The sequence below is a fragment of the Eublepharis macularius genome, chromosome 3 (assembly GCF_028583425.1).
Source record: "Eublepharis macularius isolate TG4126 chromosome 3, MPM_Emac_v1.0, whole genome shotgun sequence".
Classification (NCBI taxonomy): domain Eukaryota; kingdom Metazoa; phylum Chordata; class Lepidosauria; order Squamata; family Eublepharidae; genus Eublepharis; species Eublepharis macularius.
In genome coordinates, this window is record NC_072792.1 from 100369335 (window position 1) to 100384017 (window position 14683).

Sequence of the window (14683 nt, forward strand, 5' to 3'; positions counted from 1 at the left end):
ATAATATATTGGGCACAGATGAAAAATGGTCAGTTTGTAACTCCAGTTTATATTTGGAGTTGGGGTTTAGGTAAAACTTCATCCAAAATACTAGCAACATAGCTGTGTTGGTGGTACTTCCTACACCGGATGAACAGAGCTGTACTATGCAGAGTTACTCCCTCAGAATTCAAAAAGTAACTGCTCAGGATTGCACTGCAGATGTCTTATGCCATCTTAAAGAGCATCAGGTTAATTGTACCATAAGTTCTTGTGGGCCAGGGCCAATTCTGTAGATGTGTCAATGGGCAAATCCACACGCCCTTGGCGCGTCCCGGCATGGCACTAAATGTTCTCTAGACACCCGGAAGTATAGCGTCTTTCTAGCGCGATTTCAGAAATCACACTAGAAAGACGCTATACTTCCGGGTGTTTAGCGAACATTTAGTGCAACGCCAGGACGCTCCGAGGGTGTGTGGATTTGCCCAATGTCACCTGTTTTCAAAAGCGACATTTTATTTAAAATACTAGTCGTCTGATACAAAGTGAGATCTGGAAAGAACTCTGTTACCTACAAACATAATGCACAAAAATTAATCAATCCTTTGAAAACTTCAATCATTTTTGCAAATGAAGAGTAGGATTGATGATGACCTTTTTGCCATTTATTACACTACTACTGAGAACAGAAATGTTAAAAGATGAACTGAGAGAGAGTTCATTGTTGCCTTATTGGCTCTCATGTTGCAAGGAATAATACAAGGAGCGTTCACTGTTCAGCCAACTCAGCAGGGAGGGTATCTGCAAATTACAAAGAATTCTGAGTCAGACATAATCAAAGTTGCTCAATCTCCTTTCTCAGGCCTTGTTGGAAATGAATTGTTTGATATTTATTTGGGGTGCAAGGAGTCAGTTAATAACATAGAATAATACTCTGCTTTCAGCATTATATTTCAGTAAATGAGGATCCCACTTTGGGTGAAAGCTCACTCCTATGGTTTGATTACTTTATTTAGTATGTTTTTTTTAATGAAATTTTATTGGATGGGTTAACATACAATCAAATTAAAAGCAACTACATTTCTTTTCAATTCCCATAAGTATATGTTCCCCACCCCTCCCCCTTTTCAATGATGACTTCCAACAGCACTCCAACCCCCCCGTTTTCTGATCATATTTCTACACTATAATCATTAGTCTGTTACTACTGGTAAAGATCTAAAGTATATCTTATCTTATTTAATATACTTCAAAAGACCACAATTGTCCTTTAACATCCCATTTTCTTTCTAAGTACTTTCTCATTTTCTTCCAATCTTCGAAAAATCCCTTTGGATCTTGGTCTCTCAGTTTTCTCGTTAATTTGTCCATTTCAGCCATGTACAACAGTTTTCGTATCCATTCTTCAATTTCAGGTGTTTCTTCTCTCTTCCAGTATTGTGCATATAATATTCTTGCCGCTGTTATCATATAGTACAATAATATCCTATCATTTCTATTAACATCTTCCAAATGTAAAGATAACAGCAACATTTCTGGATTTTAAACGACATTATACTGGAGTATTAAAAACATCTCAGCACTTATTCTAGCCCAAAAGTCTCTAGCCTTGCCACAAGTCCACAACATATGAAATAGAGAACCTTCATGCTCCTTACACTTCCAACTCTTATTAGACAGCTGTTTATTAGCTATGGCTAATTTTTTCAGTGCTAAATACCACCTATATAACATTTTATAGCCATTCTCTTTAATACTGGTACATGTTGAAATTTTTAAGGTATTTTTCCACCATTGCTCCCATGCCTCCATCGTTATTTCATTATTAAAATTTATCACCCACTTTATCATTTGAATCTTGACTGCCTCATCTTCTGTAAACCACTTTAATAACAGTTTATACATTGCTTTATTGTTATCCCCTAACAAAAGTTCTTCTAACTCTGAGTTTTTAATTCTAAAACCTGTCTTCCTTTGATCTGAGTCAAATAAATCCTTAATCTGTCGATATTGTAGCCAGCCGTATTTGAATGGCAATTCCTCATTTGGTTTGAGTTTTAGCTCCTTGTCCTCTGTTTCTGTTAAATCTTTAAAGGTAAGCCATTCTTTTCCTTTGTATTCCAAATTCAGGTTAATCACTTCAGCTGGTATGATCCACAGTGGCTTCTCCTGATCAATGTACTTTTTATATTTCAGCCAGGTTAAAAACAAAGTTCTTCTCAAATAGTGGTGCTGGAACAATGCGTCCATTTTGTGTTTATCGTACCACAAATATGCATGCCATCCAAAAAGTTTATTGTAGCCTTCCAATATTAACAGTTTATGGTTGGATAAAGACACCCATTCTTTTAGCCATTCTAAACATATATCCTCATGGTATAGTTGAAGATCTGGTAACTACATTCCACCTCTTTCCTTAGCATCACAAAGTACTTTCATTTTTTTAAATTATTTATTTATTTATTTATTTTTATTATTTAGTATGTTCTGACTGAGGGTCACTACCAGCATATACATTTTCCTCAGTAGAACATGCAGGCAGGACAAAACATGGATGAAAAGCACTTCATCTTTTGGGCCTGTATAATTTCCATTCATTTTCAAATCTGGTGAAGACTTTCTTATTTATTATGATTGTATAATCTCTGTGACTTTGGCTCTTGATTTATGACTCTGCTTCTGATCTTCTAGTTTTTGCCTCTCGAACCACCCTTTGACCCCATCCCTGGTTCTTGGTTCTTCATTGTGTAGCTACCACCCAAGATCTTGGTCCTGACATCCTGGTATACTTGCTTGGCAATCATGCCTATAAGGCATGATTAGCCTATAAGGCTAACAAAATTTGTGGTAGGGTATGAGCTTTCGTGAGCCACAGTTCACTTCTTCAGATATCTAGTGTCTGAAGTGAAGTGAGCTGTGGCTCACAAAAGTTCATACCCTACCACAAATTTTGTTAGTCTTATAAGTGCTACTGAACTCTTGATCTTTTCTACTGCTACAGACAGACTAACATGGCTACCTACTTTGAGTCTCAGTGAGAAAGGCAGACTATAAATGACATAAATAAAATAAATAAATGATGATATTGTGTGTGTTTACTAGTTAAAGATTTTATCAATTTGTTCATAAGTTAAGTATTTCTCAAAAGGAATACTAAGAATTTTATCATATATTACGTTAAATGTAGGTGGAATTGGGGTCCTAAGTGTTTGTTTATTGCATAGTTGATTAGTATTTGGTCCAATAAAAAGTAGCATGTTGTGTTGTTAGCCCTTGTCAGACAACAGTAGAGAATCAGTTGGGGTGGGGGAATCACAGCAGCCTATGTGTGTTTAGTCAAATCTTTGTATAGAGTCTACAAATATAAGCTATTTCCACGTGATCAGAAATGCTGCTTTTTCAGGATTCTTGATTGCATGAGAAAGAGCTCTTTGTATATACAGTTGTATACATCTAGGAGTGGATCTATCTTACAGAGTTCATGGAAGGAATCTTGGGTGCCTTTTATTTATGGAGTCTGTGTGCTCCCTGAAAAACTATTACTCTGGGTTGGAGGACCCTTGAGGAAAGTGGTATGTGATACAGGCTGTTTACAATGAGACTGCATATCTGCAAAAATAAACTTTTGTCCCAGCCCCATGTGGGTGGGACAAAAGTTTATTTCTGCAGATATGCAGTCTCATTAACACAAATAATTAAAGCAGATAAGCCAGAGCCCACATCTATAGCCTTCCAGATACCCAGTAAGTATGTTCTTTTAAATAGTTCTGTTCACACCTTCTGTGAACAGCCCAGAACAGCCCTTCACTGGTCTACATTGTCTTTTCTGAGAAGTTACTCCACAACAGTTGGGCAGCAAAAGAAAAGAACAGGGCCTGAACTATAGCATATTGCATCCTTGAGAGAGAGGGGATTGCGATGAGACTCTTTTGTGTGAAACGCACAGTTGTAAAGTACCAGCAGCTATATCTCAGATAGGTTCTTTTTGAACAGATAACATTTTTTTGATTTATTGCAGAGCAGCTTAAAAAGAGCTGCATGATTTACATAATTAAATTCTTCATGAACAATTCAGATGTTTAGGCAAAGATGATACACATTTACAGAATTCACATTGATTGATAAATGTCATGCTGCCAGAAGGGGCTTCTGAATTTTCTTCCCTCATGGCATTTCCTACTAAATTCCCAATAGGAAACATGAAGAAAATGAATAACCCTTCAGGGCTTATCTGTCCTTTTGTCTTCTCTCAAACTTAATGTTAAGATGTAAGCAGAATGATAACAAACTGTGTTGTATATTAATTCCAGTGAAGCAAATTAATGATATAGTACCAAAAAGAAAAAGTGACAGGGTCATCAATCAAATTAATTTTGCCCTGGAACTTGCTGTTATCAGCAGGGTTACTGGCACCTGGGTTACAAGATATGGATTCCTGAACCTGTTTTTCAGTTATCCCAATCTCCTCTTGTCCTTTTTTTTTAAGGAGTTCTCCAGTTTTAACTTTAAGATCTTACAGTGCAATCCTCTGGTGAGCTACTCCAATCTAAGCCCACTGAAGTCAATGGACTTAGACTGGAGTAACTCTCTATAGGAATGCACACATAGTCTTGTCTAGATTTGTTTACACAGTAATGTCAATGCAATACTGTTTTGCGTAACATAACCTTCATCTTCGTTCTACTGAGCAGTCCCTCATTGGGACTGTGCATGCTCAGGCCAGCCTAATGGAGAAGTTTTTGTCACTTTTCTAAGCTCCGTTAGGGGGCTGCTTCTCCTGGTCACTGCTTGCTTTCCCATCTAAACAGCCACGTGATTGCCAAGACCACGGCTAAACAGCCTGGAACATCCACAACAACCATCGTTCTCCGGCCGTGAAAGCCTTCGACAATATATAGCCACGTGATTACTAGAGATGGGCACAAACCTAAATATGACCCCAAACCCCCCACAAAACAGGCCAGTTTGGGGTTCGCGAACCAGGATTCATGGAAGCTCCTTTTCACAGAACTTCCATAAACTGTATACTGGTTCGTTGGGTCATATTTACAGGGGCAGTTTAAATAGCCATTTCCCCAGGGAAATGGCCATTTAAACTGCCCCTTTAAGGGACTTGCAAGGGCAGGTCCCTTTAAACTATCAGCTGGCAGGCAGCAGGGGGCTGAAAACGGCCTCCTCCGTCCCTGCCCCTCAAATGGCCGCTGCGGTGGCCATTTGAGGGGCAGGAAGGCCATTTTCAGCCTCTTCCGCTGCCCTGCAGGCCCCCAGGGCAGTAAAAGAGGCCGACCTTCCCGCCCCCCTTGGGAGGAGAGGAAGAACATCGCGCCGCAGGGGAAGGTAAGTCTGGGGCTGGGGGCTGGGGGTAGGGCAGTAGGGGGCGGGGGTTTGGGCAGTTTAAAGGGCCTTGCCACCAGCAGGTCCCTTTAAACTATCAGCTGGCAGGCGGTGAGGGGAGGATCCCCCCCCCCTGCTGCCTGCCAGCTGATAGTTTAAATGGACCTGCTGCTTGCAAGGCAGGAAAGGGCCTTTTAAACTGTTAAATGTCCCTTTCCCTGCCGCTGTTAAGGCCGGAAAGGGGCATTTAAACCCCACGAACTGATTCGTAACTGGTCCAGTTCCGTGGTTCGTGAAACCCACTAACCATGAACCTCCTGGTTCATTTTTTTTGTTCCATGCCCATCTCTAGTGATTATCTAGGAGAAGTGATCCCTTCTGCTCAGTTCTCAGCTGCTGTGAAGAGAAGAACCTCACTTGTGAGCTCCATTCTTGTGTCTTTTCAGCTTGATCTTGACCTCGGACTTTCCTTTTGACTCCTCGTATGGTTTGTGATTCAGATGTTGTTTACTGTTGAACAGCTTTTGACCCAGCTTGGCTTGACTTCATGCTTTGGATTTATTCTAGCCCATCAAAATGTCTCAGAGGGCACTCTTTAAGAAGTTACCAAATGTGGTACAAAGATGACTCTGACCAATGAGCTCAATCTCTGCTTCTTGTGTCTGCCCTAAAGGAGTGCCTATCAGTGTCCTCCTTGAGGTCAGTGTTAAGGCTCCCATCCAAGAGGCAGAAAATCTTGCTCTCTGAGACCTCCTTTAGATTGGAGGCGCTTATTGGAACCATCGCCTAAAAGACCAAGCATTCGAGGTCTCATTCTGTCTATGGCTCATCAGAGCTGATCCTCAGCTGTGGAGATGGAGGGCAAGGAGGTTGTTCTGGTCACTCCAAGAACCCCCTCCCTTCACGTGAATTCCCTGGAATGGTCTTTCTCCAAGGGTGGGTGTCATGAGTCAGGCAGGGCTCAGCGACAGTGAGGACTCCTCAGAAGAGGAGGGGCCCTGCGTAGCCAACTCAGAATTTTGAGGTGCTGACCACCTTTGGAATGCCACAGAAGAAGGCTGAGAACAAAGTTACAGGTGAGGAGGCAAAGTGCACATTGGCTTGATGCAGCACCTTCATGGATCTCCTGCACCTCCACCAGATCCAAGAGTTTCTTCTAGGGTTCAAATGGAGACTACTTGACCCTACTCTTCATTGGAGCTGAGGGACCGTAGCCACCATCAGTCAGATCTGCTCCTTCGTCAGAACTGGCAGCCTTACCTTGCCACTCTCATCTGCATCATTATTCATGCTATATTCCCCCACTGTACCACTGCCAGTGCCTGGAAGGACCAGGGAGATCTGCTTCTTTGGATCTGGCTTCATGTCCCATGACATGACTCTTATTAAACTGTGGTATTTAAAAATCAATGATAATAGAAAGTCTATTACTGTTAACAAATTTATTTTTGTGGTCAGACTTTTGTGAGCTAGATCCCTTTTTATCAGATGCATGAGAGCTGCTGCAGCATAATAGTTAAGTGGTTGAGCTGTGAATCAGCACTCAGTTGGTTCGAATCCCACTACTGCCATGACCTCAGTAGGTGACCTTGCTCCCAAGCTGTATTGTGGAAATAATAGTAACACCAGCTTTGTTCACTGCTCTGAGTGGGGCACTAATCTGTCTAGAAGAGCATTATATAAGCACAGGTTATTATTAGTATTAGTAGTATGAGATTAAAATCTCATAAAGTAAACAATCCCAATACCAAAAATTTATAACAAAATGTTAGTAAAATCAATTTGCAGGTAAAAAACAATAAGTCATCATGAATAAAATAAAGTGAGCAATATAAGTAACAGCTAATAGATTCTGGCTGGGATGTGTGAGGAGGGGGCAGGGCTGAGAAAAACCTAACTCAAAGAATGGAGAAAAAATAGTGGAACACATACAGATGGATTTCAGTAGTGGATTTTAACCAATGGGCAGTATAGGAGTATATTTCAGTTGTGGATCTTAACCAATGGGCAGTATGGGAGTAGACATATATTGTATCCTGGACCCAGACTGATTAGAACGTTCAAGATAATAATTAGCACTTTGAACTGTACCTCCCTCCCCAATGAAGGTGAGTGGCTCACCTTAGGTGAGCCACTCCTCTCAGCCCCAGCTCCCAAGCTGTATTGTGGGAATAATGGCTTTCTTATCTACTAAAGCAGTGAAGGTCTTTTAAAACTGGTAAGATGTGTTCTTCTATAAGCCATGTCCATTGACAATCTTCTACTGCTTTTTGGGTAACCTGAAGCTTTTGAATATTCTCCATGGACAATTCCACAAACAGTATGTTGGAAAAGTCCAGTCCCCAGGCCTGTGAAAGGGAAGGATTATCTTCTAGGAGCAGTTGTAGATATGCTCTGCATAGTAATATACCTATTTATTGGCTTGCTTGAATTTCTAGCTTCTTTGTGGAATAACACGTGTCCACTTTCACCCTCTGCCCTCGACATAGTTGAAGATAATATTTCATGCATCTTACAAAGTCTGACTCACAAGAGCTTATGCTATAATATAATTGTTAGTCTTAAAGGAGCTATACAATTCTTTTTATCATTTTAGCTACAACAGACTAGCATGGCTAGCTCCTCAAATTTATTAAACAACAACAATGGACACTTCACCCAGGGGGATTTTCCCTGTGATGCCTGCCAGTATGTTGCCTTCTTGATCAGCTCTTATTTAATCCTGTTGGTAGTTTTGCCGATTTAATTGTTGTTTGGATGATGTGACCTGTCATTTACATAGAAATGCAAGGTCTTTTCAAAGGGATAATTATCTTTCTATTTATAGATTTGTGTGGGATTGATGTTCATGCTGGAAGAATAATTTATTTGACAGGTTTATCTACAGTTGGGTTTTTTTTTTGCAAAACTTCTACAATGAGATTAATATGCTTGGGAAATATGGCTGTATTTTCGAAATAATACTCAAACTTCCTTCCTCCCTCCCTCCCTCCCTCCCTCTAATGTTTGTGAATTTAATATGTGAAAAACTTGTGGAAGAGCCATTAAGAGAATTGGGACAGGAGGGTGGGGGGGGGGAGAGCAGATATTCATCTTAAACAATGATACATTTCTTTTTTTGGCTTGTTCAGACACTTGCAAGATCAATGTAAGCGGTTGTTTACAATGAGGAACTTTAAAAGTATCTTATTAACACAGCATCTTTGCTGTACATACCTTGGTGTCTTCTGAATGCATTCACAGAGAGAAAAATCAAAAAGAGTCCAGTAGCACCTTTAAGACTAACCAATTTTATTGTAGCATAAGCTTCAGTTATGCTATGTGCTTGGAAACCTCCACCCTATACACCATCCAGGAGCAATACTAATTTGTTCAGCACAGTATTTTGTGTGAATTTTGTAGGAGGCACACCCGCACAACGGCATCTCAAAAAGTGTTTGGAGTTTATCCACTTTAACTTAGGTTTATCTATATGGCCAAAAATAGTATCTTTCTTAGTGCTTGCTTGGATACAGGGCTTGGATTCCATGTGATGGATCGAAGAGTAGTTTTGAGAGTTTAAATAACCCATCTACACATGTCTCCAAAAAGAGGTCATGAGCACATGACCAAAAATAAGGAGAACAAGAAGAATAAAACAGCCACAATGCATCCTCAAATGGGGTATGATTGCTGACATTTGCTACCTTTTTCAAAAAATTAAAAGGCTAAATGGGTACTTTGGTACAGCTGGGAGCACTTTGTGTATGAAAGGTAAAATAAAATGTCAAATGTTCCTTTAAAAGCATAAAAAGGTTTCCCAAATGGCATGGCCAGTAGGGAAGAGTTTGTTACAAATCCTTTAATGGGCTTCTCCATCTGACTTTCTAATATTTTAATACTATTTTTAGTACTTTATTGCTGTTTGATTGATACATGGTGTGGATGGCTTAATTTTAACTTTTTACTGTTTTAATACCATTTCATATCTATGATTATTTTAATAACCTCATTAGTAATTTAACTATTTCTGGCCAATTTAGATGGTTGTGTTTGGAAGTTTCCTTGAATGTGTCATATGCATCTTTTAATCAGCTAATAAATATAATAAACCTCACTTGATAACAAAGGTTGTGTGCGAGAAAATCTTTTAAAATCTGTTGTGATATGAACTGGTGGCAGTGGTGGGGAAGAAACATTGTGGCTTGGGAATTTGTGCTGACTTCTAAATGGTTCTCTTTGGCGGGTTGGGAAAGCAGAGCACAACATCTGAGCAAATATGCCCTCCAGCTAAATACAAATTGTCAGTTGCCATATGAAAGGGATCTCTCCTAGGACCTCAGCTGTTTAGTCTAGTCTCTTCCTCTCATGAGGAAGAGAAATGTCTGTCATTTGTGGTTGAGAACCAGAATCAGTTATTTGTTCCACACTGCCTGCCAGGAGTCTGTAGAATAATCTGCCTTTAAAAGCGGTATTTTCTAGAGTATTAACCGAGAGCCATGAAGCTACATTACCCAACGTGAGGTAGAAATTTTGAAGGTATTTTACTGGCGAAGGCAATTTGCTCATGAAATTTTGGAATCTGAGCATATTCACTTTTTCAGGCAAATTGATTGCTAGTAATTTCTCTGAAGGGACATGCCTGGAAAGTCAAACATTCCTCTTTCCAAAATGGAAACATATCTTCCCCTTTTAATTTAATTTCTATATGGTTTCAAAAATTAAGATCCCAAGAGTTTGATCCAAGTATGCAAGGTCAGCTGGCTGCCTCAGTGGATTAGGAAATTGTATCCTCACAGATAGTCTCTTATTTTCTGTTTGGTTAGAAGAACCTTATAGTCATGGAAAGTGGTTTACCATCAATTTAAAATTTCTCTTTCAAAGCACCATTTACAAAGCAGCCTTTTCTTTTACCAAATATACGTTAAAGTTTTTTTTTAAGACAATACAGGATGCAGGTGGAGGAAGGAAAGCTTGTCTGTAGGACCTTTGCTTGCTATCATGCATCCATCTCTGTAAATTGTCGGCAGCTGGCATGATAATGAGTCTATTTCAGTATAAATGAGTTTCATGTTATTAATTTCTGCCAGCTTCTGGGCAACTCATGAACTCCTTTTCAGCACTCAACAGCAGTTTAAGGAAGAGGAGGGGGGAGAGGCACAAAGCAGAAGAAAAATTAAGAAAAACGTGGTAACCCTTTTGCATTAGCTGAATCCAAAAATGAGGAGCAAAATTAAAAACAACAAAGCAAAATGTAACCTCATTTTGAATGTATTCTTTCCAGTGATCTTTAACACACCCATTAGGACAGAACTGCTGCTTCTGGGGAAACAAAGGCATCACTAGCAGTTTTTTCATAGTAATTTCTTATGAAGCTTTTCCAGCATTCCCCCCCCCCCCCCTTTTCAGGCTTAGAAATGTTTGTTGTTCCAGGAACAGCTTTTCCAAACCCCAGTGACAAAGAAACTCCACGGCACATCCCTCTCCTTATATATTTTACACTCCATAAAATATAAATAATCTGTTTCATTCCCCCTTCATAGAGCCTAAGAACTTGTCTTAATAGAAGGCTATCACTCTGCGTGCCACAACACTGAACTATTTTTTGTTGTTTCTTTACAATATATTTAATAGAAACCTAAAATCTCCCTAAACAGTGTCTTGTGTCCCCTTCCAATCTTGCTCCCTGCCCCCATGACCAGACAGTAGAGAGCTAACAATATGAGGTACTAATACTTACCTCACAAGCAATATAATTAAAGCAAATTTTCTTTTGTCTGTGTGGTCATCACTACGTCCCCTGCAGTGTTAATGTTAATGAACAATGGGGAAACACTTGTTTTTAAACACTATGTCTTTCACTAGAAGGGCACAGTCGTAATCCCCTCCTCTATTCTTGATCTGCCTGTTCCCTGGCCAAGAACTAAAGCTAGTTTTGCCAGCGTATGTGTGCAGCTGCAGATCATGCCATTTATGTTCAGTGGCCTTAATTAGTTTAGTTGGTGTTTCTGTCCCTCCCTCCAGGTCTTATGCTGTTTTTGACACCACTTCAGTATCTTAGTGCAGAAACAAGGAATAGGTTTTACAAGTACCTAAAAATTCAGCCTTCAGCTCCAGTATGTGCAGGCCATATACATATCTGTTCTTTAAGTAAGAAAACATACTGCTGCTCTGCCTATGCTGTTAGTTACGCATTTAATTGTGTGATTTCTTTTCACAGAAGCCAGTTAAACCAGTTCCTTCAGTTACTGCCCTTTTTAGTTCAGCTTGCATCCTGAACTTTTGTTAGTGCAGAAACATTTCAAAAGAATCCTTTCATGCCTTTTTCTTTGCTCACTGAGGTTGGAGCAGAAAACCAGTACAAGAATCTGTGAAGATGGTGTAGATGTACCTTCCTTCAAGGAGGCCTCTTCTTTTTGTCTGTTTCTCCCTTCCTCCCCTTCTGCTTTGCTCCCAGGTTGCAAAGGCAGTTTAGCACTTGAGTTAGTAAGAATATTATATTTCATATTATGTAAGTGGCTTGTATTTCAATCATGCCTATTTGTATATTTTCTCTTGATGAATAAGTTCTGTAAGCCTCCCCCCCCCCAACAAATTTCTACATTTTTAGGGATGCAGAAGAATAATTATTATACAACTAAGTGTTGATGTTGTCCTATCTGTGAAGTAAGTGATGAAAGCAAAACTATATATCTATTTTGGCTAATTCTTTTGTTTTGTATCCCCCCCCTTCTTCTCAACCAGGTTGTTGGCAAATATTCACAGGCTCCAACAAGGCAGTAGTGGAGTCTTTGAGTGGCAAGTGGTGACAGATTCTGCAGTTCCATCAACTGTTCATTTTGATAGCATTTGCAATTCTATACATCTCAGTTTCCCACTTCTTGGAGAACGTAGTGCTGGGTACCAGTACTGCCTTGTAAGGTATGTCTGTTGAATGCATTTTGTTCAGGGCTTGGCATGTAGGTTTGGAAAAGGAGAAAGCAAGTGTGGTTTATCATTATATAAAGCAAAATAATTGAAATCTCCTTCTAACAACTACCGATGGTATTCTTTCTTCCCTCTTTTATAGTATTTTCCCCTTGGAATTGCCTGTAGGGCATTTTAAGTATTCATTTTTTGCTTGATTACAAAATGAACAGTGAAATCCTGGGATTTCACTGGAAATGCCCTACTACCAACTATTAGCTTTTAAAACTGAAAAAAGCAATATTGTTTTGGGAAATGTCAAGGAATAAAGTTTATTTTAAAACTTTTATATATTTTAATTAAAGAAAAAGCAAACCAGAAAAGTGAAGTCACATTATAGTTTTTCACTTTATCAAATTCAGGAGACTGATGATCATACTGCAGCAGACTCAGCGGCTGAAGCCCCAGCTCTGTTCAGGTCACATAAAGTACATGAGGGAGCTAAAAGAAGGCTGCAGTGGCAAAATTCTGTCGTACCTTCAGTTTACCCCATCTGCAGCCACTCTGCTGATATCACTTGTTCCCCAGCTGGGCTCCAGTATCAGAATAGAGCTAGGAGGAAAGTATCTAAGGAAAGAGGTGTTGGGGACACTGGGATCAGTATGGTTTCTAATAAATGGTTCTGTTGCTATCGTGTCATTTGGGTCCCAGAGAAAATCTATTTCAGTGGACAGCTGTTTTGTTTTTGGAAACAAAGACATGTTATTGGTTGGTTCCTGCCTCCAGTTTCACAGTCTTGAAAGCTTAGCTTGCAGCTGAAAATATAGATCTCATGAGAGCCTCCCACCAGAATCTAATTTTAAATTTGCAATCTGTTGTCTTGCAAGGTGCTTCATATTTAATGTTGAAGTTAATAAAGTTCACAAAGCCTAAAACTTTGATGACTAAATTAGTTTTAATTTGTCATATTTCTTGCATAGTTAGTTGGGGATTTAATAAGGAAAGAAAAAACGCATTCTGAACAAGAGAAGGAATTCTCACTTAATGAGGGGAAGGGTTAGAAAAATTGGTATTCTTTGCCTATGAAAATCTTTGGTGTATAGTTAATTTTTGGCAAGCTGGGAGATCTAAATAGCTGATACTGTTGCAGCTAGGTATGTGAACAGTAAACTTGGAAGTCCTAGGTTCAATTCTCAAGGATTTAGCCACTGTCTAACATAATAAAAACATGCTAAAACTGATCAGGAATAAGGGCACTTCACTTTATCTTCCATTGTGGCAGTTATGTTCAGTCTTTAATGATGTATTTCTTATTCAGTTGACTTTCAAGTAAACTACAGTGAAACAGAGAAGAACCTGTGGTCCTTCATAGGTGAACATGGACATCTTTTGTTTGATTTCAAGCAACATGCAGTGACAATTGTATGTCTAGTATTTCCATTTTAAATTAATTTTATACTGATTATTACTATTATCATTAATATTTATATAGTATTATAGGCAATTCATAATATTCTGCTTTATTATACAATATCCTAGATATCAGTTTTTCAAATACTTCAGGGTATTCTTTTTGATTCAATGGGATTAGAGATGTGAAGGCCCAGAAAAAAACAGGGAAAAATTGGAAGAAAACCATTGTTTCTCCTGAGGAATCTACCCCCCCCCCCTTTTTTTACGTTGAAAAAAATTGGGAAATTTTGGGGAGCCTCGGGGGGGAAAGCTCTTATGAAATATTTTTCTCTTTTATAGTAAGTGAAATGCTTCTTAAGGCAAAGTTTTTCATTTGAAATGTGTAGCATGTTTTTAATGAGAAAACATTGGAAATTTAGTGGAGCACTGAAAATAATTCCTAAAAAATATTTGTTTTGAGTGAGAAAAACCTTGTGTTAAAAAGTATAGTATGAAAACATCTGAAAACGTCCTCAAGAGTTCAGTGTTTTCAATGTTATAAAGTATAACTTAATATCCAGATAAGCTGGTGACCCTATGTATGTGACAGCTTGAGAGGGTTTCAGTCTAAATAATATACTTTATTTACTACAAAATTTTGTTTCTACTTTGATTTTTTTCTAGCTGTCAAATGACAAAAATTAAGATACATGTGCTATGGTAGCACTGGGTGCATCATTTTGCAATTCTTTTTCAAGTACTGGATATACGTCCAATTTTTCTTATAGAAAAATAAGAGAGTTTTACTTTTAAATGGTAACATTTTATATGTTAACTAAGTTATAATTTTATATTTTATGTTGTTTAATCAGTAGAATAAATTTAGGTTTGACACAAAATAAGTGTTGCATATCAATTTCCTCTCAGATTTGTCTGTTTGCCCCCAGAGAAAAGAAAGGAGGGTTTTATTTGTTTTTCATTGCTTCAAAATTTCTGGGGATTTTATATTTTTAAATTAGATTAATATTTTTCTTAGGTAATGTATAAAGCCTGAAAGTGTGAGTTATGCCTTTTAGTTTTTCATTGTGTTCTC

At 38.7% G+C, this 14683-nt stretch overlaps 1 protein-coding gene across 3 annotated transcripts in view; it reads left to right on the forward strand.

Moving 5' to 3' along the window:
• The first annotated feature begins 12042 nt into the window (after nucleotides 1-12042).
• Nucleotides 12043-14683, forward strand: part of TIAM1 (TIAM Rac1 associated GEF 1) — a 116003-nt gene continuing 113362 nt past the window's right edge. For 2 of the 3 annotated variants that reach the window (XM_054974619.1, XM_054974622.1), the window contains exon 1: nucleotides 12043-12213. The gene's annotated coding sequence lies outside the window, so the exon portion shown is untranslated. Of the gene's footprint in view, nucleotides 12214-13516; nucleotides 13621-14683 lie in introns of all 3 variants that reach the window. The other variant, XM_054974621.1, reaches the window with a different exon arrangement.